This window comes from Ursus arctos, unplaced genomic scaffold (genome assembly GCF_023065955.2).
Source record: "Ursus arctos isolate Adak ecotype North America unplaced genomic scaffold, UrsArc2.0 scaffold_3, whole genome shotgun sequence".
Classification (NCBI taxonomy): domain Eukaryota; kingdom Metazoa; phylum Chordata; class Mammalia; order Carnivora; family Ursidae; genus Ursus; species Ursus arctos.
The window spans coordinates 53,354,096-53,380,806 of NW_026622985.1; the positions used below are offsets into that span (position 1 = coordinate 53,354,096).

At 44.0% G+C, this 26,711-nt stretch overlaps 1 protein-coding gene across 1 annotated transcript in view; it reads right to left on the minus strand.

Annotated features, from left to right (window-relative positions):
- The window catches only part of OSBPL3 (oxysterol binding protein like 3), a 250,126-nt gene that overhangs the window by 148,840 nt on the left and 74,575 nt on the right, over positions 1-26,711 (minus strand). Inside the window, exon 13 of the mRNA XM_057304348.1 lies at positions 24,082-26,644. The gene's annotated coding sequence lies outside the window, so the exon portion shown is untranslated. The remainder of the gene's footprint in view (positions 1-24,081; positions 26,645-26,711) is intronic.

Sequence of the window (26,711 nt, forward strand, 5' to 3'; positions counted from 1 at the left end):
ATCCTGTAACCCAGAAATTCTACTCTTGGTGTGTACTCAACAAGAGCACACATGCTGTTCACCAAAAGCTGTAGTACGAGAATGTTTATAGCAGCATTAGTCGTAACAGTCTAAAATGGGAAAAACCCAAATTTTCTCAATAGAACAGAAAAATTTTTGGTACATTCATACAGCGAAATTCTAACAGCAATGGGAATGAGTGAATTACAACTTCACACCAGAACATGAATGAATCTCACACACGCAAAAAGTCTGTAAGATCCTATTTCTGTAAATTACAAAAACAGGCAAAGCTAATCTGATGGTGTTACAAATCAAGATAGCTCTCGGGGTAGGGATAGGACGGGGCACACAGGAGGGGACTTTAAAGGGGCCAGTAATATTCTGTTTTTTAATCTGGATGCTGGTTACACCGATGTGTTCATCTTATGATAACTCATTGAACTATACATTTGTGCTTTGTATAATTTTCTGCACATATATTATACTTCAATTAAAAGTTTACCTAAAATAAAAGCAATAGGCTAAACCTCCAAAAGGGAATATATGTCTTTTTAAATACCCTTCACGTATAAATGTTTTCTTAAATGTCATAGTGATTATCTGCCACTTGCAAACCCAACTGATGTGAATTGGTTTGACCCAAGAGCCTACTACTAAAAAGAGATCCCAGCAAAAGCGATTTCTATTTCTGAAACAATGCAGGAGCGACAAATGGCATTCAGGCTTGTTTGATTGAGGAAAAAAAATGAAGTGACCAAAGGAGATCAGCTATATGGAATAAGCAAACATTGCAGAAAAGATGAAGAGAAACAGAACCTTCCTAAGATGGACAAAAATAGCAATTACTCTTAAATGAGCCTTCTGTGGAGCTACTAAGAAAAAAAACAACTATTTGTTCCTGCAGATATGTGCCTCAGAACCTTGCTTCCCTCCCAGTATTTTAAAACACTGCACAGCAGACAAAGAAAGAGAGAGTGCATGGGGAGTAGTAATTAATGGCAAATGCAGGTGTCTGAATAGAGGAAAGCCAAGGGAAAGGAAACACAAAACCCTCCACTTCATTAGTGTTCTAAAAATATTCTCATAATACAAAGTCCTGCCCTGCTTATGTAGTATATATGTGTGTGTGTGTGTGTGTGTGTGTGTGTGTGTGTGTGTGTGTAAATGAGAAACCTCATCAAAATGGTTTTTGTGAATCTTGACCATAACCCAAATACAAATACTTTAGAGATTCAAAACGGAAGTTAAAAAACTGATGGCACTAAACTACCAAACTCATTGTATGAGGCCAATATTACCTTGATCCCCAAACCAGGCAAAGACCCCATCAAAAAGGAGAGTTACAGACCTATATCCCTGATGAATATGGACGCCAAAATTCTCAACAAGATCCTGCCTAATAGAATCCAACAGTACATTAAAAGGATTATCCATCATGACCAAGTGGGATTCATCCCTGGGATGCAAGGGTGGTTCAACATTCGCAAATCTATCAGTGTGATAGATCATACCAATGAGAAAAGAGTCAAGAACCATATGACCCTCTCAATTGATGCAGAAAAAGCATTTGACAAAATACAGCATCCTTTCCTGATTAAAACCCTTCAGAGTGTAGGGATAGAGGGTACATTCCTCAATCTCACATAAAAACCATCTATGAAAAGCCTACAGCAAATATCATTCTCAATGGGGAAAAGCTGGAAGCCTTTCCCTTAAGATCAGGAACACGACAAGGATGCCCACTCTCGCCATTATTATTCCACATAGTACTAGAAGTCCTTGCAACAGCAATCAGACAACAAAAAGGGATAAAATGTATCCAAATCGACAAAGAAGAAGTCAGACTGTCTCTCTTCACAGACGACATGATACTCTATATGGAAAACCCAAAAGAATCTACCCCCAAATTACTAGAACTTATAGAGCAATTCGGTAATGTGGCAGGATACAAAATCAATGCTCAGAAATCAGTTGCATTTCTATACACGAACAATGAGACTGAAGAAAGAGAAATTAGGGAATCCATTCCATTTACAATAGCACCAAAAATCATATGATATCTCGGAATTAACTTAACCAGAGACGTAAAGAATCTATATTCTAGAAACTACAGATCACTGTTGAAAGACATTGAAGAAAACACAAAAAGATGGAAAAATATTCCATGCTCATGGATCGGAAGAATTAACATAGTTAAAATGTCTATGCTACCCAGAACAATCTACACTTTCAATGCCATCCCGATCAAAATACCAATGACATTTTTCAAAGAATTGGAACAAACAGCCCTTAAATTTGTGTGGAACCAGAAAAGACCTCGAATCACCAAGGAAATGTTGAAAAGGAAAAACAAAGCTGGGGGCATCACATTGCCGGATTTCAAGCTATACTACAAAGCTGTGATCCCAAAGACAGCATGGTACTGGCACAAAAACAGACACATAGACCAATGGAACAGAATAGAGAACCCAGAAATGGACCCTCGGCTCTTTGGGCAACTAATCTTGGACAGTGCAGGAAAAAACGTTCAGCGGAAAAAAGACAGTCTCTTCAATAAATGGTGCTGGGAAAATTGGACAGCTACATGCAAAAGAATGAAACTTGACCACTCTCTCCCACCATACACAAAAATAAACTCCAAATGGATGAAAGACCTCGATGTGAGACAGGAACACATCAAAATCCTAGAGGAGAACATAGGCTGCAACCTCTTTGACATCGGCCAAAGCAACCTTTTTCATGACACATCTCCAAAGGCAAGAGAAACAAAAGAAAAAATGAACTTGTGGGACTTTATCAAGATAAAAAAGCTTCTGAACAGCCAAGGAAACAGTCAAAAAAACTAAGAGGCAGCCCACGAAATGGGAGAAGATATTTGCAAATGACACTACAGATAAAAGACTGGTATCTGGGGCGCCTGGGTGGCTCAGTCATTCAGCGTCTGCCTTCAGCTCAGGGTGTATATCCCGGCGTTCTGGGATCGAGCCCCACATCAGGCTCCTCTGCTGGGAGCCTGCTTCTTCCTCTCCCACTCCCCCTGCTTGTGTTCCCTCTCTCTCTCTGGCTGTCTCTCTCTCTGTTCTCTGTCAGATAAATAAATAAAATCTTTAAAAAAAAAAAAAAAGACTGGTATCCAAGATCTACAAAGGACTTCTCAACTCAGTACATGAGAAACAAATAATCAAATCAAAAAATGGGCAGAAGATATGAACACTTTTCCAATGAAGACATACAAATGGCTAACAGACACATGAAAAAATGTTCAAAATCATTAGCCATCAGGGAAATTCAAATCAAAAACCACATTGAGATACCACCTTACGCCAGTTAGAATGGCAAAAATTGACAAGGCAAGAAACAACAAATGTTGGAGAGGATGTGGAGAAAGGGGATCCCTCTTACACTGTTGGTGGGAATGCAAGTTGGTACAACCACTTTAGAAAACAGTGTGGAGGTCCCTTAAAAAGTGAAAAATTGAGCTACCCTATGATCCAGCAATTGCACTACCGGGAATTTACCCCAAAGATACAGACGTAGTGAAGGGCCATATGCACCCCAATGTTCATAGAAGCATTGTCCAGAATAGCTAAATTGGGAAGGAGTCGAGATGCCCTTCAACAGGTGACTGGATTAAGAAGATGTGGTCCATATATACAATGGAACCAGAAAAGGCCATCAGAAAGAACCATTACCAGTCCCAACAACATGGACGGGACTGGAGGAGATTATGCTAAGTGAAATAAGTCAAGCAGAGAAAGACAATTATCATATGGTTTCACTCACTTATGGAACATAAGAAATAGAAGGAAGATCAGTAGGAGAAGGAAGGGAAGAATGAAGGGGGGGTAAGCAGAAGGGGGAATGAACCATGAGAGACTATGGACTCTGGGAAACAAACTGAGGGCTTCAGAGGGGAGGGGTATGGGGGGACTGGGATAGACCAGTGATGGGTATTAAGGAGGGCACATATTGCATGGTGCACTGGGTGTTATATGCAAATAATGAATCATGGAACAATACATCAAAAACTAAGGATATACTGTACGGTGACTAACATAACATAATAAAAAACATTATTAAAAAAAACTTATGGCACTGAACTAGCTAAGCAGTGCTTCAAATAAACACAGAAATAGACAAAATAAATGTACAGTAAACTCAATTATCTGTGCAAATGAAAACAGACTTTTTGGTAAAGGTTTATTTATTTATTTGGGGGGGGTAGGGGCAGAGGAACAAGGAGAATCTCAAGCAGACTCTGCACTGAGCATGGAGCCCAATGTGAGTTTCAATCTCACAACTCTGAGATCAAGACCTGAGCTGAAACCAAGAGTCAGATGCTTAACCAACTGAGCCACCCAGATGCCCCTACAGACATTTTTAAAAATATCTTTTCTAGTTGGCTGGGAAATAAAAATATAATATGCCCCCCAATACTGATGAACAGACCCAAACACTTATCCTCTTCTGAACTCAACATTACTTTCATGTTTAACTTGATCTCAGTAGGACTCAAGAAGAAGGCAAAGGAAAAGATCTGATGTCCAGGCAACTACCAGAGGGAGGTGACTTTGCAGCCAACGTTCAAATACCTGTTGTAAAAGGAGACAGGAGAAAGATGATTAACTGAAATTCAGAGATAATCCGTTGCAGTTCATGTTGGTCAATGTACAAACTGGTTTTGCACAGAAACCTTGCCAAGAAGGTAGCCCCTCCAGGAAGAAACAAGAAAAAAGACAGGATGCTGTCGAAGTTTTAATTACATAGATTCTTTGATCTTATCTTATCTACCTTCAGGCAAAGGTGTTAATAAGCAGTGAAATTTGCAGAAGGCAGGTAGCAACAAGGAAAACAAGCAAGAGATCTGAATAATCAAACTTTTAGATGAATTTTTTCTTAAACCTGGAGCTAATAATTCTTGGCTCATGTAATGATAAAAAATAAAAACTGGTCTCCCTTTACAGAAGAAAGGATTAGAATTAACTACTAATGATCTGAGCTAGAAATAGCACCAAGGGAAAAAGAAGATCAGAAATTATCTCCCTTCCCTCGGTAGCAAAGCAGATTTATTAAAGGCATCTAGGCTGACCATTCAGCCAAAACCAATCATAAATTGTTGAACGCTGACATGGTTAAACAGGTTCAAAGAGAGGATCACCATCACCTAGCCAAGACTAGCTGAAATTGGCCTTGCAATGAGCATTAACAGCAAGAAGAGCATTCGCTGAAGGCCTAACAAGGGCTAGCAGTCAAGTCGGTACATTAATCAAGGAATGACTAGGAGGTCTTTCTAAAAGAACTCACAAGTCCACAAAATAAATGACTAGCTTGGGAAGGGACTAAATAAACAAATGAATAAAGAGCATAAGAGTTGACCATTTAGTCATCCATCATGCATTTACCCTGAGTGTTCACAACATTGTAAAGAATGGACATCCATTATTCTTGTTTGTCCAGCCAATTCATCTGTCTGGTAGCAGCACCTCCACCTTCCTCAGAGGAACCATCCCTTGCCCTGTTTCCACAACCACCAGACCCACACCTGGCCAATGACAGCCCTGATAACTGTGGCCCAGGTTACTGGTTTAGAGTTAGGAGCATGAGTAGAGGCAGGGACAACCAGAGGCAATAAGCATCTCCAGAACACAGTTGTTTGGCTTGCAGGAAATAAGCCAATACCTGTTAAGAGGTATTCAGGTGGAGAAAGCCTTCCTGAGAATGAGGTCAGATAAAAACAGAGTAGGAGATGGCAAGAAACACAGCCCTGATGACATGATTTGAACCCCTAGATCCAGCCATGCCTGAAGCTAGCCCTACTCATGGACTTTTCAGCAACATAAGCCACCAAATTATCTTTTATTATTTTTTTAAGATTTTATTTATTTATTTAGAGGGCACAAGTGGGGGCAGAGGGAGAGGGAAACAGAGAGCTCCACACGAGGCCCCAATCTCACAACCCTGAAATCATGACATGAGCTGAAATCAAGAGTCGGATGCTTAACCAACTGAGCGACCCAGGTACTCTGCAAATTTTCTTTTAAATTGTCCTTAAGCTCGTCAGGTTTCTGTTCCTTACGAACAAAACGTCCTAACACATCACTAGCGCCCTAGTCTTTTAAACCTGTTTAGCCAAAATTTTTTAAAATATCTTTTGAAGTGAAACATTCTGAGAAATGGATATGAAATAAGTTTGCCCTTTATTATTCCCTGCATCTTAGGAACCTTTTGGTGACTGGATTATTTCCACCCACAAAAGAAAATAAGCTTTGTGGTGTAATTGATTATTCACACCAGATCCTAATAACAGGTTGCTTGGGCCTTTAGAACACCAAAACCCTTTTTGTTCAGCTCTGTCTTTGTACATCCCAGGAGTTCACAGGATGAAGTGAAATTTGAAGGTTTTGCTGCTTGAATTCACTTCTTTTTGCTTCCCCTGCTGAAAGGGGAGAACTCAAAGGAAGAGTGCATGGGTTCGACGAGCCTCCCTTCCGTCCCCACTGCTCCACAAAACAGACCAGTCACGGAGAACCTCAGTTGCAAAGTGCTGATATCAGCAGTCACATTCTGTGGGTTTGCAAGTCATTCACGTCACAAAACCCCATTCTGACTTGGAAGCACACATCTGCCATTGCAGTCTCCACAAGGATCTGGCCAGTACTCTCTTGTATCTGTCCTGTGTAGACAGCAGTTCATCAGGTTGCGTTCACATTTGACTGCCTACGCACAAGGATGTGGGTGAGGTGGGAGAATGCTGAACCAGGTTCTGAATGGCAAAATTTGCCAACATAAAATGACAGAAAAAACCCGGGACTAGAAGTCTGGAGGACCTGGAGCTGGTCCTGGTACCAGCTTTGCTACCAACTACGCAGGACCTTGGACAAGCCATCTCACTTTTTGAGATGTTCATTTCTTTATTTTTAACACGGGACGGGTTGAAATAGATCTGTGTTTTTCACTGTGAGTGGTGACTTCGGTAGTGGATGATGAAATCAACGTAGCGGATAGAGACCAACACTAAAAACACTATTCTAGGGCTGACGCAGGAGTTACACACAATGAACGTAGAGCATCTTGTAGCTCCAAAAAATCAGAAAGTGCTAAAAACAACAACAACGACGATGGGCTTATGTCAAAGGAACACAGGAACCAACTGAAAGTGTGCCTAGTAACCAAAACTGGTACAATTATAGCGACAAAATAAATAAAGCACGTCGGATTATAACCCAAAATATACAATAAACATCCGTGAATCCACACTGATATAAATACTGATTAACTGATTAATCAATCAATAAAGGACAGACAAACCTAAGATGCAGAAAATACCAAATAACGTATGTAGATACTCCGACCTCAAGGAGGTGAACATAACTCCCCACTCCTTAGGTGCGGACTGCACACAGTGGGGTGGGGAAAGAATAACTTTACAGTGGAGAAACCTGACAAACGGTACCTCAACCAGCTGATCAAGGTCTCACAGAGACTGAGAAATCACGTTGGCAGTAGGTACTCTCAATGTGATGTGGGGAGAATGGCACTTCATCTCTGTTCCCTTTCTCCCAGAAACCCATAACCCTACTCTAACCATGGGAAAAACACCAGACGAATCCCAGGTGAGGGCCATTCTACAGAATGCCTGACCAGCATGCCTCAAAACTGTCAAGGTCACCAAAAACAAGGAATTCTGGAATAGAAAAATGTCTTAGGTAAAAACCAAGGAAATCTGAAGTACAGACTTTGGTTAATAATAATGTATTAGTGTTGGTTCATCAACGGGGACAAATGGACCCCCTCACGTAAAATAGTAATCACAGGGGAACAGAGTGGGAGGCATATGGGAACTCTCGTATCTTCACAACTCTTCTGGAAATCTAAAACTGTTCTAAAATGAAAAGCTATTTTGGAGTCGGGAGGGTGATTAAAGCAAAGTCTGAGCATGATCAGAGCACCTCATCTCTAAGCATCTCGCTAGCTGTAAAGGCTAGTGAAGCTAGGAGGAACACTAAAGCTGCCGTGAGAAAATCTAGATACAATCTCCGCTCTGCAATTTGCCCCTCAGGTAAGTCACTCACCTTACCCAAGGTCCTCAGTCTGGTTTTCCCCGACTACGCAACAAGGTTAATACCTGTCCTGCCTCCCTCACAGCCTTATTTTGTTGTGAGAAGCAAAGCATGTTAATGTGATTTACAAACGTGGAAATACCATACAAATTATGATGGTTATGATAACCTAACCATGATGATAACCAGAATTCTCTGGTCCTTTCCCAAGTCAGAGCAGACTCAGGATTGTCAAGACTCAGTCTGTTGCCTACTGAACCAATGTTTGGATTTTCAAAGGGGTCCCCGGACCAGCAGCAACAGCATCACCTGAGAACTCGTTAGAAACGCAGATTCTGGGGCCCCATCACGGATCCACTAAATCAGAAACTCTAGGGGCGGGGTCCAGCAACCTGTGTTTTAATAGGCCCTGCAGGTCATTCTGGAGCTGCTGAAGCTTGGAAGCACCGCCCCAAGAAAATGACAGGTCACGGGGATAACTGTGAGTCCCGTTCACATGGGCCACATTCCTCCAGCAGGCTTCCTGCCCAGTTAGCAACCACATGGCCCTCATCTCCTCCAGAGCCCCCTTCACATCTCCCAACACTTAGCCAACTCTCACACAACTCCTCTGAGAGAGGGAAGGAGACACAGTACTACCCACAGGGACGTGGGCAAGTCCGAGATACACTAAGCTTCAGTATGAGTTAAGTAGCTACAGCAAGACACAAAAACAGGGCTTTATTTTGCCCAACAAATCTGTGAAGTTCTTAGCAATGAAGAAAATCAGGGCACCTCTCAGGACTATAACGCCAAACACTTGACCAACACCCAAATTCCAACATTCTGTCCTGCTGGTCCCAGGCATCTGTCAGACAAGGCGTCTTAATCTGTGGACCAGAAAAGGCAGATACCTTACGTAAACATCCATCTACGCTTATCTGCAAACACCTATGAAAATAAAACCTCGGGATGCCAGAGAACCAGGGAGATTTCCAGGCCCTTAAACAAGGAACAAATGATGCAGAACTGAAAGTACGAACCCACTGGAATGCTACTAGAAAAACAGGAATCACAAGTCACGAGCACAGCTGCTTATTAGCAGGTCTGCACGAAGAAGTCTATGCAGTGCTTCCTCGGAACCACGTTTAGGCCACAGCTATTACCCCCTTCCTTTCTGACTCAGTATTGGCATTACTCCTGAGGATACACATACAGTAAACGTAAGACAATACTGGGCTAGAAAAAGACGGAGTTCAACACCTACTTGGACCGATGTACACGGTTTGTGTACATGTATACTGACAAGGTAAAAGAGTTGCCGACACAGAGTCCCTCTGAAGAACAGAGGCAGGACTTGCCTGGGTCTTGAGACAGGACTATGACGTCTGAGCACAACTCATAAATAAATCATCAACTGACAATCATTTCTTCATTCATCTCCACTTTCCTTATTTCCCATTGACAGCCTTCTGGAAAATATAGGCTGTGGCCCATAATTTACTGACAGATGAAAAAAAAAAAGATAAACAATATGCCATCACTTAGGCAAATTTACCTTGAGTCAGAAAACCAACTAAGAGTGAACTGGCACTAGCCATCCCAGTTCCTGTCTGCAGGTACCCTGAACACCTGTCTTCATAGGCCACCTACATGATCTAGCTCAACGTTTTACCACAACGTTTCCCATCTCCTACCATCCCTCCTCCCCGCCAATGAACACAAAGTAACTGCTCCAGGGATACAGCATTTAAACTGATGCAAGTATCTTCCCTGGTTTGGAAACACTCTGTGGCTCTCCGACTGCAGAGGATGGAGTGACCGTGCGCTGCCCTCGAGCTCCCCTGAATCGCTACCCGCCGGCTACATCACATAGCACCTCTTTCAGCCGTTGTTCAACACTCCCTCGGCCTAAAATGACTTGACCTTTAAAATCTTACCACATTTCAAGGTCCTACTCTGTTTACATCCCTCCCAGGAGCTCCCCCCTGGTTTACTCTTTGGAATTACTCTCTGGCATTCACCTGCAATCATGGAAGTAACATTCCCCACCCCCAACCCTGCCACTGAGTGGCTGCAAGAATTAAATCAAGTGATGTTCTTTCAAAAAGTACTGAGAAGAGTGCCTCACTTTTTGTAGATAATCCATTAAAGGAAGCTACTATTATTATCATTATATGGTCCTCCTATCTCTTGACAAGTTACCCTTCCCAACCTACCACTAAGCTGGCATTCCCCAAAGTACCACATGCATCCATCCCCCCTCTCTCTCCGGGGACCTGCCCGAAAGGTTGTACAGGTTGGGCCTCTCTTGGAAACCTCAACCGCCATAATTTCAGCTTAACTGCTGACTCAGAGGTGATTACCAGCTTTGCCCTCTCTTCTGAGTTACCTGCTGGACATCTGATGCCACCCATACACTTCGAGCTTAGCATGTTCAAAACCAAAAGCTTTCTTTTTCCCTGAAATCTATTCAATCTTCCTGTTTTCTCTTATAGTATTCATGGCACCTTAAATAACACAGTCACAGAGGCCTGAAACTCTTAAGTTCCTTTTTTTTGTTTGCTTTAATATGTACTGCAGAATAATACATTGATGTGGAACAAAATTCAAGAGGTGCAATTTCAATCATGATCACACCTGTCCTTTCGCCACCATTCTCCCTTCCTTGGGGAATCTGATGTTACCAACCTCTTGTGTAGCCTTCAAAAGATACTTTATATTTACAACACACAGCGGGTACCAGGAAATGTTTATCAACCAATTTTCTGGAAAAACAAAAACAAAAGCCCTGATGTGTTGCCTTGGCTGATTTCCATGGCATAAATACCTCCACCGTGGCCGATTTCAAACTACCAATGCAAAGTCAATGACGGAGGAATTAAAAAGAAATGCACACGATTGGTTCGCACAAGCTGGTGCAAACTGGCTTCAGCCCACCGGTGTGTAAGTGTGTGTACAAATGCATAAATATGTCCATGTCTATGTATATATACATATAAAATATATATTATATATGGGTATACTTCTACCCAAATGGAAGCATACCATACATAACTAGCTTGGTATATGTGGCATGTATGGCACAAACCTATGTAATCTACACCTTGCTTTGTTTTTTTTTTTAAGATTTTATTTATTTATTTGACAGAGAGAGGCAGCAAGAGAGGGAACACAAGCAGGGGGAGCAGGAGAGGGAGAAGCAGGCCTCCTGCTGAGCAGGGAGCCCGACGTGGGGCTCGATCCCAGGACACTGGGATCATGACCTGAGCTGAAGGCAGACACTTAACGACTGAGCCACCCAGGCGCCCCACACCTTGCTTTTTTTAAAACTTAATTAATCTCAGAGATTGGTCCTAATTAGTAGCTGTGGAGCTGCCTCATTTTCAACTGCTCCCTTCTTTATTAACCAGTCCTTATTGATGGACAATTAGATTATTTGCAATTTTTTATTCAAACAGTGCTGCAATAAATACCTTTGCATGTATATCACTGTGCACATTTATATACCTGCAGGATAAAAGCCATAGGACTATTATGGTTGGCTCAAAGAGCGCATGCATTTGGGATTCTGATAAATATGAGAGTATCTACACAGCGCCATTTTCACTTCCATCCACCATAAATCCCTGTTTCCTCGAAAAGGTATGGCCAACAGTTTTATCACATTTTGTTATATTTGCCAATCTGACAGGTAAAAAATAGCATCTCATGAAAGTTTTCATTGGCATTTCTCTTTTTATGTATGCGTGAGGTTAAAGGTCTCATATGTTTGAGTAATTGTATGCTCTTTTGTAAACTGTTCATATTCTTTGCCTCTACAGTAACTGTTCCTTCTCTTACTTATTTGTTGTAGTTCTCTATATATTGGCAAAATTACATCTTTGAGATATGTGTTGAAATTATTTTTCTAAGTTTATTGATTGCCTTTTGACATAGTTTTTTAAAAATTAGCCCTGCAAAAATTTTATATAGTCAAATGATTCAATCTTTTGTTTTGCAGGGTCTGGATTTTGTGTCATATCTTGAAAGAATTTTTCAACTCCATTATTATTAAAATGGTATTTTATGTTTTTTCCTAATTGTTCTAAAGTTAAAATTTTGATCCATGTGGAATTTGTTTTTCTGGAATTTATGATGTAAGGCTCCAACTTTTTTACCTGATTGTACCAACACCGCTTGTTATCTCCCATAGAATCATCTTTGCCTTCTCCCTCAACCCTGTCCCCTACATCCCTAGAGTACCTGGGGGCTGTCATTCTAACCTTCCAGTATTTCTGAGTTGTCTTTTTCCTTTCTTCTCCATTGTTACCACCCCAGGTCAGGCTCACCATGCTTGTATTCCCAGCCTCTGACCTCCTCCACCAGCTCTAGAATTACCTCATCTGAGATGGCTCCCACCATGTCACCTCCTTGTTCACTGTCTACCAAATGCAGTCCAAACCCTTCCTAGGGGATTCAAGACCCACTCCAGCTTGGCCTCAACCTACCTCTCTGTTCTGTCATCCTGTCACTTTTCTCATTTACAACCGTTCTTATCATCAAACTGGAAGTTTCCTCATTCCTTAAAATGCTACACCCGGACTCGTCCTGCACTCTGCTTTCTACCTAGCCCTCTGTTCTGTTCCTTCATCCCAGGCATCCTTCCAGCCTTGGCTCAAATGCCCACTTCTCTGCAAAAGCGCCTCTGTGCTCCTCTAATAGGGCAGTACCGTGTTCCCAGCAAGTACCCACCCCTCCTTGTGTCTCACAACTGTGCCTTTACACCTGTCTGCTGGAATGAATGTTCCCTGAGACCAGAGCTGTGACCAATTTTTTCATGCTCCCTGCTTCCAGGTAGCACCCTATACACAATAAACTGTTTTAAATGAAATGAAAATGCCTCCAGGGTGCATCAGAATCCCCCGAAGGGCTCACGAAAATGCCAACTGCCAGGCCCACCCGCGGAGCTTCTGATTCAGTGGGACTGGGGTCCCAGGAATCTGGCCCAGGAATCTGCATTTCTAACAAGTTCCCAGGTAATGCTGACACAGCAATTCCAGGAACCCACTTTGAAACCACTGCCTCAGACCACACCTCAAACCTCAGATTGAAAGCCTTTAGAAACTGCGACGCCGTAGATCCAAAAATCTCATGGAGGAGGAAATCTCAAGCTGGGTGTCATTTAGATATGGGTAGATTTCATCCTGTCCTTCCAGTTCAGCCTAAAAAAGGCAGTGAATGGCCCAAAGCCACAGAGGCAGAGGCACCGCTGGGACTGCATCCACCCTCAGATTCTCTGGCTCCCCGTCCAGTGCTCTCCCCACACTGAGGGGCCCTCTGGTCAAGGGCCTGGCGGTAGAAGCAGAATGACCGGATTGTACCCGGGTTGGGCCACTTGTTCCCTTTGTGACTGTGAGTCAACTACTTCAGCCTCTCCAGGCCTATGACAACCAGGGTTTCTCTGAGTGGAAGTCCAAGAAGCCAACTTGGCAAATGAAACCAAAAAAAATATCTTGGACAAACACCAGCGTCATGAGCACGCTATGAAGTCGCACACACGAGCTGCCTTTCTAGTGCCAGCTTTACCCAGTCCTAAAGCAAAAGTCAATCATAATTATAAAGCAGGTTCAGGATTCCAAACTCAATGACATTTCACCATGTGATTAAACTTGGCTTCTTACAGAGCACACAGAGCAGAACATAAGAGAAGCCACACAACAAAGAGATAACAGAGGGGTGGAGGAAGTTAAGGAACCAAACATGAAGTCAGTCTGCAGGCGCAGTGGCGATAAGGCCTGGGTCTGGTCTGGTCCCGGTCAGCTCTCGACACTTCCTGCTTCTGGTGGTCAAGCAAGGAAGGATCCATCCTGTTCGGAGATCAATCCCACAGTCTTTGGTGGCAGTTGCCTTTTTGAAACGGTCAGACATAGAGGGGTCAGGTCTGAAGGGCCTGACAGTTTGCTGCCAAAATCCTTCCCCCCCCCCCCACTTTTTCTAAAGACTTCATTTATTTATCTGTCAGAGAGAGAGAGAACACAAGCAGGGGGAGTGGCAGGCAGAGGGAGAAGCAGGCTCTCCGATAAGTAGGAAATCCGATGTGTGACTAGATCCCAGGACCCTGAGATCATGACCTGAGCCAAAGGCAGACGCCCAACAGACTGAGCCCCCTAAGCACCCCAATCCTCCCCTTAACAGGATTTAATGGGTCTCAGGCCCCCGCAGCCCTCCTCTGGTTCAGTTCATTATCACTTCTTGGGAGTCCGCTGACATTGCTCCTGGCAGTATCTCTTAGCTGCAGTACCTTTAACTGTTTGCATCATTGCTTGACACAGGCTTCTCCTTGACATGAGGGACTCCATTTCGCTCTCCACAACCAGCTTAAGGAATTTAGAAGAGGGGTGCCTGGGTAGCTCGGGGCACCTGGGTGGCTCAGTGTTAAGGGTCTGCTTTCGGCTCGGGTCGTGATCCCAGCATTCTGGAATCGAGCCCTGCATCTGGCTCCCTGCTCAGTGGGAAGCCTGCTTCTCCCTCTCCCATTCCCCCTACTTGTGTTCCTTCTCTCGCTGCCTCTCTGTCAAATAAATAAATAAAATGTTTAAAAAAAAAAAAAAAAAAGGAATTCAGAGGAGCCCAAGAGGCAAGGCCTGGCACAGCTTCATGGGAACGGAAGCCAAATCACGACAATGTGGTACAGACAGGAGTGGTCTGGTCAGGACACAGCCTCAGCAGCAGAATCTCCATGGCCCTTAGCATTGGACCCAGGGTCCAGCCTGGCTCACAGGGCCACCCGTGGCCAAGGAGAATGGAGCCCTTGTTCTGGTCTCAGCAAACCAGATGCAAAGAAGTGATTCCTCAAATGGAAATCAGGAAGGGTGAGTGGATGCTGGACAACCAAAGAATAAGCGATAGATCCTCAGCCTCTGTTTGGTCACTGGTAAAGGAGACCATGACAGCCACCTCACAAGCTACCGAAGATCTAACGAGGTCGTGTAAGCCAAGCACTTAGGCTGGCACACACTAAGTGCTTCAGTTACTAGCTGCCATTGCTGTTTCATTATTCTTTGTAATTATCATCACCACCTTTCCAGGCAGCATGGCTTCCCATTCCCTCATGACTCCAACAAGCTCCAAAGGATACCTCCGTTCATTCTGTATCCACTAGAGATCTGCTTGAAACAGCTCTGAACCTCTGAGAAAAACCCAACTGGCTCTTCCCTATATTCTTTCAGGCCTTCAAACGCCCCAAACTCACTGCATCTCAGATGCTGGACAATGAGCTATTTTAGAATTAGAGCCAAGAAAAGAATTAGAGCCAGCAAGTGATTTTAAGCTACTTTCATGGCTATGCTAGAGAATAGGTTGTTATATCTCATTCAATTTCAGTTACAAAGGTGCTAAAAACTCAACTTTGGATTCAATTCCCAGCAGCAAATAAACAAACCCGTGTAGCGTCATAGAAAGCAATTCAAAAGCTCAAAAGAGACATTAAATCCCTCCTCCCCCTCGGGTCCACCTGGCCTCCCCTCCAAAGACCAAAAGGACACAAACAGGGTGGGGGTTGGCTTGGGTGGGTCATCCTCCGAGGATTCCCAACCCCATTCTCTTTCCCCTCCTTCTTCAGACAATCAGCAGCCTGAATCATGACCTACAGAAAAATGGAACTTTTCTCCCTAGAGTCCCAATTAAAATCCAGACTCATTCCCTTTGAGCCACATATCCCCACTGTAACTAACGAATTCTCCATGACTGTTTATTATCTCTGTCCTCTTCTAAACTGTAAGCTCTTTGAAGGGAGGTTCCACATCTGTCTAATGCATCACCGCATCACCATATCCCCTGTACGCAGCCTGGCACCCAACACAGTGTGTGTCCTCAATAAATACTTACTATGTGTATGAGCAGAAATCCTACTCCCATGTTTTCATTCCAGGGTGGCATTTACTTCAAGTTTAATGTTTGTGAGATTTAAAAAATAATATTATTTAGCTTTTGCTTTGAAACATTTCAGATCACTATCCACCACAAACGATATGGGGAAGAAAAATTTGTTTTATAAAAGTTAAACTATAAAGTTCTTGTATTACAGCATTTGATATCAAGAAAGATAACAAATATGGGAATCTTTAATGGTACTACATTTTAATACGTAAGTGGAGAAATGTTACATTGAGAAAAGTGTTTGACCCACACATTTTTTTAAGCTTTTATTTATTCATTTGAGAGAGAGAGAGAAAGAGCACAAGCAAGGGGAGAGGCAGAGGGAGAAGCAGACTACCCGCTGAGCTGGGAGCCCAACGTGGGACTCGATCCCATGACCTGGAGATAATGACCTGAGCCAAAAGCAAATGCTTAACCGACTGAGCCACCCAGGCATCCCGACCCACACTTTTTTTTTTTTAAATCAGATTTTAATATGTTAACTGTAGAGAGTAAACAAAATAATAAATTTGATCTTATACTGACAGTCACAGATCCTTTGATGATCTCTTGGGCTGTTCATGGCAATTTGATTCTGTTTTGCTTACATTAACGCTATTTTTCAATGCAGGTCCACTCTCTGCGAGTAAACACAGACATCCAAAGAGTGACATAATGCTCATCTAAAGAAATTTTATATGAGAGCAACGTGCTTCTCAGCCATAAATCCACTTATTATTTAAGAATCATATTCCACTCATATTCCAGGGGTTTGGGGGAGCCTGGAAACAATCGTGTTCTGACTCACAAACGAACAGATTTAGGCAGGGTGATTATAAATCAAGTCCAGAAAAATTCAATTTCAGGGTATAAATACTGTGCCTAAGAACAATGACATTACTATTGCATTTTCTGTATTTTTGCAAAACGAAGGAAATATTTCATCAATTTTAAAACAAAAGAATCAGATAAATAACTAAAGGAACAACTCCCTCATGCTGCTACTCCATTTATTATCAAAGAGGTTTTAAATTTTCACACAGGTGAAGCAAGCCCAGGAATGACACTGCACGACTACAGCCTGCCTGCTATCAGCTTCTACAAAGAATCATCTTCGAACAAATCACTATTTCTCAATCTTTTCATGTAAGAGGGATATCATACATGAGAAATATTTTACTTCAGACTTTTAAAGAAATTCAAATGTCTTCGATTTTAACTTATTATGAAAAATCTCAGATATATGCAAAAGTATACAGCAGCACTGTCCCAACAGAAATGTAATATGACCCATACACGTAATTTTAATTTTTTAATTTTTTTTTAAGATTTTATTTATTTATTTGACAGAGAGAGAGGGAACACAAGCAGAGGGAGTGGGAGAGGAAGAAGCAGGCTCCCAGCGGAGGAGCCTGATGCGGGGCTCGATCCCATAACGCCAGGATCACGCCCTGAGCCGAAGGCAGACGCTTAACGACTGAGCCACCCAGGTGCCCCTATTTTTTAAAATTTTTAAGTAGCCAATTAAAAAGAGTAAAAGGAAACAGGTGAAATTAGTTTTAATTCTATATTATCATAATATATCCAAAATATCATCATTTGAACCTATAAACAAAAATTGAGATAATTTTACATTCTTTTCCGTACTAACTCTTCGAAGCTCAGTAAATATGTGACACTTGTAGCACATCTCAATGTGGATTAGCCACACGTGGCCAACGGCTGCCCCAGTAAACAGCAAACATAGAAAACAGTATTAAAAACCCCATGAATTCTTCACCCAGCTCCAGTCATCATTAACTTGTTCCCTCTAAACCCCGATTATTCTGAAGCAAATACTAAAAACATTGTAACATTCATCCATGTTCAAATTCCCTTATCTTCTTTTTGAACAGTTGTATAGTTGCTCCAACTGGATCTAAACAATCAACTATGAGGATCTCTTTTTAATGACATTTTTGATGACACCGACGTAACAGGAGTTGTACTTTCAGTAAAACGCTTCTTTCGTTCCGATGTTTCTCACACATCTGTATTGTGCAAACACTGCTCTAGCTCCAAGACACAGCAATCAACAAGACTCAAAGGAACTTCTGGCGTAGTTCCTGACTGCACACGAGGACCACTCAAGGAGCCTTTAATAAACAATACCAGTTCCATCAGCGAGCAAAGGGATAAATAAAACATGGTATTACATACAGTGGGGTGGTATTAGGCAACAACAAGAATGAAGTACCGATTCAAGCTGTAACAGAGTTGAACTCTGAATACAACACTTCCGTGATAGAAGCTAGACGCAGAAAGACCACATACTGTGCGATTCCAATTGCACGAAATGCCCGGATAGGCAAATCCACACAGACACAACGTAGGCTAGTGGTTTCAGGGTGAGACAGAAGACTGCTAATGGGTGTGATTTCTTTTGGGGTGATGAAATGTTCTAACATTAATTATGGTGCTTACACAACTGTGAATATGCCAGAAATCACCGAATTGTATACTTCGAGTGGGTAAACTGTATAAAATATGAATTATATCTCCATAAAGCTGTTATTTAAAAGTAAGTAACTAGGAACTAGAGGGGATTATGCTAAGCGAAATAAGTCAATCAGAGAAAGACAATTATCATATGATCGCACTCCTATGTGGAATTTAAGAAACAAGGCAGAAGATGACAGGGGAAGAGAGGAAAAAAATGAAACAAGACAACACCAGAGAGGGAGACAAACCATAAGAGACTCTTAATCTCAGGAAACAAACTGAGAGTTGCTGGAGGGGAGGGGAGTGAGGGATGGCGTAGCTGGGTGATAGACACTGGGGAGGGTATGTGTTGTGGTGAACACTGTGTGCTGTGTAAGACTGATGAATCACAGACCTGTACCCCTGAAACAAATAATACATTATATGATAATAATGAAAAAATGAAATAATAAAAATAAGTAACTAGATGAAGTATGTTACATTCACACAATGGAATACTATCCAGCTATAATACAGAATGAGAAAACTCCTTTAAAACAAAGCAAAACAACTCCAGTGACCAACCCTCCTTACCCCAAGCCACTTGATCCAGAAGCTTTGGGGGTGGGGCCTAAGTAGGGAGATTTTTTAAAAGATCCTTAAGTGCTTCTAATGCAAACCAAGTAAGAGTCAGTGGTTTCAGGAAAGATTCAGTCCAGTGATCAACAGTTACAAAATGCTATGCTAACTGCTCCCTATAAAACGGGTAGGCGCCGAGTGCCAGGAGGTTCTCCAACTTCAGTTGGAGGCAGCAGAGGAAGACTTCCTGCACGTGACATCCATGCAGAAACATGATAGATGAGTGGGAATTAGCCAGGTGAATATGGGTGATTATACTGGGAAGCAGAGATTATAAAGAGGATGGAAGTTTACACAAAACTGGGAGGCCAGAGCGCCTTATGCAACAGCCCTGCAGATACAAGCAGGGGCTGAACTTAGTTCAATGTGACTGGGAAACAGAACAAAGTGGTGAATGATGAACCGTGAACCAGAGCTGATTCATAAAAGATCGAGTAAATCCGGTTAAAAATGTGAAATGTTCATTTATCAATAAAATAGTGAACAAAATTTAGTTTAAATTGCGGAACAGTTTTAATTCGTTTTTAATAACGGCATTCCCATATATATGAAAAATAGTGCATATAAGATAAAAGACATTTATTCTATAGACTATGTTTGTTTTGTGAATGGGTTTGAGATCTCCTTGCAATATCTCCAAGGTGAAAACAACCAGAACGGGTACTTTCCATGGATTTCAATAACTGGGATTTCTTTTACTTCATCCCAAATTGATGAAGGCATTACAGTATTGTGGATCAAAAAATAGGAAACAACATACTATATTCCAAAGACTTTTTTCACAGAATATTCTAACATAATATAACCAAATATAATTGTTTCATATTCTCTAACTGAGCACCTACTATGGACAGGATATCATGCTTAGTGGTCTAAGGGATAGAAACATGAGGAATGGATACTAGCCTGGCTTTCAAGGCATTTCCAGTCTAGTAAGGGAGGCAATACATCTGAACAAATAACAAGCCAGGAGGCACTGGGGTGGAAGAGTTGGTTGAGAATGGGGGGAGGTATGAAAGGAACAAAGTGCTAAAGAAAGAAACCCACATACTCAATGGTCAGAAACTGAACTGGGCACTCATGTTTTTTTAAAAATGCTGTAAGAGATTGAGTTCAAAGAGATTATTCTGGCAGAAGTGGCTTATGAATTCAGCCTTGAAAGACTTGGGTTTTTCACAGTGAGAGACCATGAAAGAACTTTCTAGGCAACAGGAGTGTAGGGGCAAAGGCGAAAATGCTCTGTTGCTGAAGAAACTTCAGGCTGCCCGTGCACAGGGCTGGGGAATGAAGGGTGAAGGTGAGCAGTAAGCCCAGGCTGCCAGATCCTGACTCCAGGCTAAGGACTCTAGGCTTAAATGGGGACAGCAAGGACCTGGGGGTTTCAGTCTCAGATCCATCTAGTATTAGCTGTAAAGCAGCCTCACCTGGAGGTATAAACACAGTGCCTACTCAGGGTGCCTGGGCAGCTCAGTCGGTTAAACGTTTGCCTTCCTCTCAGGTCACAATACCAGGGTCTTGGGATGGAGCCCCGCATCGGGCTCACCAGGGGAGTCTGCTTATGCTTCTCCTTCTGCCCCCCCCCCAACACATGCACTTTCTCTGTCTCATAAATAAATAAAATCTTTAAAAAAGAATAACAGTGCCTACGCTGGTGCTGCTCTGAGGATTAAAGGCCATAATTCATCTACAGCACATAGGACAGTATGGCACAAGAAGTTCAGCACCCACTGCTGTTATTAATTTATTATTAACCATATAAGCCACTCAGGGATTTTGAGAAACACAATGACAGCACTTAAAGAATTCACCTGACTGTGATATGCAGGAGAGCCTGAGAGAGGAAAGTCCACCTGTAAGTCATGTTAGGGCAGCATGCAGAAATCCCTAAGACCCCCGAGTGAATACGGTGCAGGGGCAACAGGAAAGGACCGATGTGAAAGGTGCTGAGGAGGAGAGAGCCAAGAGTTGGAGTAAGCAAAAATGTGGCCTGAACACTATTGACTGGGAACTCAAGAGGGAATTTTCCAGAAGAGAGGGCTAAAAAGTGGATGAGTAAGATGTAGACAGAAGAGAAATTCACAGGGAACTATAAACAACTCTCAATTATGCATGGAAGGCTCTTTCAACTGAACAGCCTCCATCTTTCTTTGTGTGCACACCCCCATCACTTCTGTGGGCATTTTAGGTTGGAGGGCTCCCCAACCCTCGCTGGAGTACTCCTGAAATGGAATTAACAATTAAGAAAACATAGTACTTCCAAAGGAGAAGAAAGGGATAAAGAGGAGAAGAAAGGGATAAAGAAAGGGGGGGTAATCAGAAGGGGGAATGAAGCATGAGACACTATGAACTGAGAAACAAACTGAGGGCTTCAGAGGGGAGGGGGGTGGGGGAATGGGATAGACTGGTGATGGGTAGTAAGGAGGGCATGTAATGCATGGTGCACTGGGTGTTATATGCAACTAATGAATCATCGAACTTTACACCAAAAAAAATTAAAATTAAAAATAAAAAAAAAGAAAACATAGCACTTCCAAGAAGCATATTATAAATAAAACAGGATTATTCAGACCCTCATGTAAAGGAAAAATGTTATACTACCCCCTAAAACTGGAATGGAAGTAGAAGAAAAAAAGGATCACAAATTCCTTTCCACCCCTATTTTGCCATTAGTCCTTAGGTGGTAACCATGAAACTCTTAACATCTCCTTGCCCTCAGTTTCACTACAAGAGTACGAAGAGCTGAAATGTAGTTATATTTTACTAAATGGTTGCTGCAGAATCATTTAGAATCAGCCGTGGTTTCTGACTCTCCTCGGTTCTACATATGGAAACAGAGAAACTAGCTGGCTTTCCAGAATTTTTCTTAAGAGGCATAAAACATTACTGTGTTCAGAATTCATTTACCATAGGGGGTAAAACCCATCTGATTTCTGTTTAGATTTAGGTGAAAGTTTCAATTTAAGTGAAAGAATTTCCTTTCCTCCTTATTAAAAGTCCCCCATCTACCAAGCCCACAAACCATAAACTCAACCACAAAAATCAATGGCAGTAAGAGTCTCAATTCAGAAAATAGTACAACTAGACGCTTGATACTAGCAGCGGTAAGTTTACAGCCCAACCTCACATGCTTTTAATGTACTGTATCATTGAACTCTATCATAAGTTAACAACTGATCAGTGGGAGCAGGAGAGATTTGTGTCGTGAAAGGAGCTGAAGATTGAGTCAGAAAGACTATTAACAAAATCTAGCTCAGCAATTTACAATTGACCAGTGGCAAGTTCTTGAATTTAGGCTGCAGTTTCTTGATCTGAAAAATGGAGACAACCTCAAAACACTGCCTATAAGATGGTGAAGATTAAATGAGATCATGCAACCAACCTCTGGCAGCCTTGTAGTATCTGTCCTACAATGTAACTATTAGCTAATATCGAAACTGTATCTCACTCGTGATAAAGCACCAAATATTCTTTTGACTCAGCAATAGTTTTTATTACAAATAAAGCTAAACACTATTGGTTGTAACAGTGAAAACCATATTTTAGTTTCTTGGAAGTGGTCCAACACAACAGAAAATGAACTAGAATTTTCGTTCTGCCAGGATAATCTTGGGGAAATTGGTTAACCTGCGAGAGCCTTAACTTCCCATCTGCTTAGAAATACCTAGCTAATAAGACTATGACAGTGTTTAATGAGGTAATCTATATAAATTCTAGCACCCATCCAGTTCTTAGTAGGTACTCAGTCAATAGTTATTGGTATTTGTTAATTTTCCCAATAGGAAAAGGAAAGGGGGTAAATAAGCATGAAAATCAAAACCAGGTATGAAATCACCATTCTTCATATTTTACAGAGAAGTTTTTATTCATTTATTCCACAATGTTTTCTTGCAGACCTACTGTGTGTCAGGCACTGTTGCTAACTTTGGGGATGGAGTGATGAACAAAACAGATAAGGTCTCTCCTTTCCTGGAACTTCCATTCTAGCGGGGGAAGGCAGACAGTAAACAGCCCAGGAGATAATTTCAGAGAGAGAGAGTGCTATGAGGAACACCAAACAGGGTGGAGGGCCAGCAAGGTGGGGGGGGGGGGGGTGGAATGGTCCTTTAGCTAGGGTGCATTTCGGCCCAAGACTGCCTGACTGGTGTCGTTCGGCCCGAAGGGGGAACCTCATCTTGTATGGTGCTCAGTAAAGTGTGGTTGATCAGAAGTCAGACCTACATTTTTACCTGTGTTAGGATCTCTTTTGCAGCTGCAGCTTAAAATATTTATAAACGCCCAACCCAGTTCTCAAACTGTAAGGGTCAGTGCAACATGGGGGTGGGGGGCTCAGATGCACCTTAGCACAGTTCCCAGACACGTCAAAAGCGGGTCCCCACTGAGACTGGTACTTTGTGAGACGGAGGAGGAAGAGTACAAGTGTGCAGAAGGTGGCCGGCAACTTGCATTAACGAAGGAGGGCGGCTCGCCTCGGTTAAGAAATATCTGGACAGTCTACCATAATGCCCTTCAGTGACTCTAGAGGCTGCAAACGTTTCCCAGGGCGCTGGGACGCCCAAGGGGCGGGTGCCCCTGGCGGGGAAAACCGGGAGTGGGGCAAGCCGAGCCAGGGGACGCAGGCGAGCCGGGTGCCTGCAAGGCCAGCGTCGCCCAGGTCGCCCCAGCACGCCCCATCCCGCGGATGTGGTACAGCCTTGCGCTCGGCCCACTTACACAGGTTTCCTGTGCCTCTCGCCTCGCCGCCTAATCCTCCGGAGCCCGCACCCAGGACCCCGCGCTCGGCGCCTTCTCCCCGTCAATCCCGGCCAAACCTTCCGCTTCATAGCAGCACCCCGGCCCTACATCCCCGGAGCCTGGCACCGGCTGCGACAGCATCTCCCTTGCCCGGGGCTGCCCCACCAGCCGGTTCTTCCCTGGGCGACAGGAGACAGACTCCGGTCCTACGGTGACTGGTGGCGCCCCCCAAACCGCAGCCCTTGCGAGTTCGCACCCCCTCTGGTCCCCAGCACCCCAGAACCATTTCGGCGGGTGTCCCAGCGCTTACCTGCACGCTCCGCAGCCGGGGACGCCGCCTAGTTCTCCGGTGTGCGGCTCCGGGCTCGTCCACAGACCCGGGAGGAGGCAAACCCCGCTTCTCCAGGCCGCCCGCACCGCGCAGCCGACAGTTCCCGTGCCAGCCGCAGGAGAGCGAGGCGAGGACGGCCACTCGTGGAAGGACAGCGGGGCTGGAGTCCGCGCCGCGCACAGGCCGCCTGGCCCTGGGGTCCCCTGAGCTGCCCTGCCTGACTCGCCGGCGCTGCGTCCGCGCGGCCAGTTCCCGGTACTTTGCCCAGAACTTCTCAGCGCGCCGCCAGTAGATTAGCGGGAGGAGCCGCACAAGGGGCGGGAACGAGGAGGAGGAGCCTGTGGCCCCCCTGGGGGCGTGGCCACACGAGGAGAGCGGGGAGGGCGGCTGAGTGACCACACTCTCACCAATCAGAAGCCGACCCCGAGGAAGAAGGTGGAGCGATGCACTTGGAAGGAGCGAGCGGATTCCATGACGCAGTCTGGGCAGCTGGGACCCCAGTTCCCCGCAGGTGGGAAGGGAGGAGGGAGAGGAGAGCTGTAGCAGCGTCGCAAAGGGGCTACTGGCAGCCCAGTGCGCTTCCCGCCTGCCGTAGGAGCTCAATAGATGTTCCTCGATGGCGTTTCCAGGCCAGGGAAGAGAGGGAGAACGGGGAGAAGTGAGGGCGGCGCGGGAGGGGCTGGTTTAAGGAAACGGTTCCAGGGTACACACGTGCGAACTGGCAAAGAGGACTCGACCTCTTGAGGAAGTCAGAGGCAAAAGGATGGAGAACGGAGGGAAAAAACGTAGTGACGGGAGGATTGCTGGCATCGGATGACGAAGGACAGAATCCGCGTGGGACACCCGCCCAAGACTGTGACCCTAACATCCAGAGGCAGTGGGTGCAGATTCGTGCCGGGGTCCCAGGAGACGACCTGAGGGGAGTGTGGCCGTTTTGTTCTGTGTTGTTCATGTCCAAGAGGGAAGGGAGAAAGAGCATCACAGTTACAATTAAAATGCTGGAGCTCCTTGGTAGACAAGATAGTCCACCCGACTTAGCTGCCCTGCCCACTCGCTCCTCCACTTCCTTTGATCCTACCAAGCATCAGCTGATTCTTGCTGCCGCTGATCACCTGGGGTCAGTTTGGAGACTGCAGATGTATCGAGTGCCGCAGGCAGCTGGGTGGAAAGGGAATTAAAGTTTAATGAGCGCCTACTGTGTGCGCCTGGCGCAGATGTGGGCTCGCTTCAGTGATAATGGCACACCAGGTTCCTGCTCTCAAAGAACCGAGGTTTTAATGGGAAGCACACCATAAACAAGAACGTAAACAAATATAAACAAACGAGTATATACTGATGATCTATGAACACTGGGGTAATTGCTGTGCGGAGTTTTCTAAGTAGTAATCGGGAAGCTTCGAAGTGCCCTGAGGGCCTCTTGGAGGAGGTGGCCTTTATGCAGTTTCCCGAACCGGGGAAAGAAGCTGCCACACCTCAGTCTCTCGGGAAAAGCGTTCCAGGAAAAGGAAATGGAAAATGCAAGGTGTTTAACTTCCCTGAAGACTCAGCTAACTTTCCTGAGCTGAACAAAGAGTGTGGCTCGCTGGGCTTGGTGCCCCACACAGAGTAGAGGCTCCAAAATGTTAAATTCCAGCGCCACATATCACCTGTGGCACTTGACGCATTTCCAGTGTCCCAACTGACCCCACACTGAGGTTTCTAAGTCTCTGCCGGAGCCACACTAATCACATTTCATTCATTGCGCTCCGTTTTCCGCTTTCTGGAACCATCCTTGTCGCGGAATGTCTGGGGCTCTCAGTTTGGGATCTGGCAGGCGGCGAGCGAGGGCGGGAGGATCCGGACGCGCTGCAGAATGAACTCACCGAACGCTGCCCGCGTCGCACACACTGAGACCCTTAGTGGAGAAGATCTAAAATCGAATGACTCGGAAATTCTTCAGCCATCCCCCCCCCCCCGCACCCGAGGAACGCCAGGTGGACGAACACGTATGTCTGGCAGGCGCCGGGATCACTCACAATGAATTCAAGGAAGCACCTTGCCCACGCCCAACCCGGAATGCATGAGCAGCTCAGACTTTGTTTTCCCAACCCTTCCTCCATTTTTCGGTAATTCCTCTCTGGGAGAGAAGCTGGCTCTTTTCCTCCCACTCCTCCAAGCTCTTTTTTCCTTTGTTTCTTTTCTTCCATTTCCACTCTCCACCTCTTCCTCTTCATTCACCGTGTTTCATTAGCATTGTTTGGTTTGCTGTTTTGTTTTTGTTTTTTCCCTGCGGGACGCAAGCCTTAAATCCTAAAGGAAGTTTTTTGCATAGGACTTTATTGTTGAAACTAGCAAACCGTTCTTGGCTTTTTCTTCAGTTTCTTCCAAATAACCAAGTGTGTCTATTTGTTTTTTCTATTTGTACTTGAGGCAGTTAGTTTGACGGGATGAGAGAGTTATTCATATTCATATTGTGCCTTGCCTCCAAGAAAAAAAGGAATCGTACCGTGCCTTTTCATAGTTTCATTTCCTCTTCTAAAAAAGCTTCCAGGCTCACCAGCTCCTGAAAACAAAAGGAAAAAAATTAAAGTTGAATCCCATGCAGAGCTAATTAGTCTTGAAAAATCTCA